The following is a 1,799-nucleotide window of genomic DNA, read 5'->3' on the forward strand; positions in this document are numbered from 1 at the left end:
TTAATCAGCTCTATAGTCTTATAGTCGGAATAACGAGTCTATAATACACCGACAGTAAAAACACAGGTTGAGTAACGCCTTTTCCTTTCATTCAATCAATCTTTGTAATGATCGAATTAACAGCCTTAACAGCACTTCTTGCCATCGATTAGCTTCCCCACCCGCCATGTTAACTAGCAAACCTTTGCCAATAATTACCGGTGTTTGCTCCGATCAAAATTATTAATCCCACAAATTCAGACTATTTTTTAGAAGCCCAGATCCAGATATTTTTAGAAGCCGTTGTGCAAAGCCTGTGGAGGTGCGACTGCTCCAGTCTTGGGAGGCGCCTTAAATGAGAGGAGCTCATGGTGATGACATGCTCTTCGTCAATGAAAAGGTAACTTCCGCATATGTACACTGTCTCTGTTTTCTGAATTTTACTGAAAATCTATCTACTGAGAGTAATTTGACTGTTGCTCTTTCGATTCAGGCGAGTCTTTTCCAAGACTCTGTTAACGTCCACCGTTTAATTAAAGAATTCATAGGGTCGTCCCTTTTCTGCCAATTATGGTCAACATGAACCCTAATTTAGTTCTTAAGGAGTTAAACCAGCATCCGTTGCATCCACTATCCATATGAACTGTTATTATTACTCTTAACTACTACTCATGAAATATGCACACTTTCTCAACAGGTTCCATCTCAGTTATCATCGAATGACTCTGTCGCTTATAACGCCTGCAGCCCTCACCACAATTCCCTAAACAAACCGGTACTCTTCTTCCTTACTATATATTTTTTTTTGTAAATGTCCTTCCTCACTATTTCACTTCCCCGTTATGCCTAAAGCCAGGTTGCCAAAATTCTGTTTCCTGAGATCAAAACCAGTAAGCTGAAAGGTGCGTACAGTCTACTGGTAAGATTTATGATTAATTTCTTGCTATAATTTAATCTTATTATACCATGAACATTGGTAATTGTCAGTTCGGTAAGTTGTTTTTCTTGTGCCGTTTTATTGGAATCATTATGACAAGTCTTATGCGGTAATGCAGATGGATTTTACAAACTGGAGTAAATATTGTTTTTCTGGGCAGGAACAAGTTTTCGTTGATTCAAAAAATTGACCGAAAGCAATATTGTTTGGGTTTACTCCAGCCCTCTAAAGCTTCAGGTTAGAACTTTTTTGGTCATATCAGTTAGTATTTTTTTTCCAGTACAGATTCGATTATGTGTTTTCTCCGATTATGATTGAATCCTACTTTAGCTTTTTCTTCCTTGGTTAGGTAAAGATCTTTGCCAGGGCTGGTGACTTTCAGAATCAGGTGCAGCCTCTTGAAGAAGCTTTAAATCGAATGTATTTTCCAATGCTGAATCTTCCCATATATTTTTAGTTCTTCAGATTTTCTCTTCATGTGTATATTTTGTTTGCAGCTAATGTATATATATATATTGTTATATAAAAATTGAGAACATTGTGATGCCATTCTTGACGTTATTGAGAATAAAAACGCCTGTAAGTTTCTGATGCTTGACGCATGATTGACGCTTTGTTATCTACTCATAATAAAGCTACAAGCAATTGTGGATCAATGTATTGATTTCTTAAACAGGTTACTGTGTTTGCTAACAACCTGAACTCAAAAGTATTTTCAAATCAGATCCATCACTAAGCAAAAAATTACAATATTTTATCCTTTTTTCTTTCAAATATTTATACAAACTAATCTGTATTAAATTTGCAATTTAGAATTTCTGTTCAGGACTTGCAGGTCAATGCGAGTTGTAGAGTATGAAAAGTATAGTCTGCAGGAAGACAC

General features: G+C 36.1%; 1 long non-coding RNA gene across 6 annotated transcripts; it reads left to right on the plus strand.

Moving 5' to 3' along the window:
* Positions 1-1,509, plus strand: LOC106397903. Of its 6 annotated transcripts, none has more exons than XR_007324066.1 (5): positions 1-379; positions 677-754; positions 832-898; positions 1,035-1,153; positions 1,247-1,509. It is a non-coding gene; the product is annotated as an uncharacterized LOC106397903 (long non-coding RNA). The 6 variants fall into 6 exon arrangements; XR_001279911.3 differs by having other exon boundaries at positions 2-379; positions 1,266-1,509; XR_001279909.3 differs by having other exon boundaries at positions 2-379; positions 836-898.
* Positions 1,510-1,799: the final 290 nt, after the last annotated feature.

Source organism: Brassica napus, chromosome C5, assembly GCF_020379485.1.
Source record: "Brassica napus cultivar Da-Ae chromosome C5, Da-Ae, whole genome shotgun sequence".
NCBI lineage: Eukaryota > Viridiplantae > Streptophyta > Magnoliopsida > Brassicales > Brassicaceae > Brassica > Brassica napus.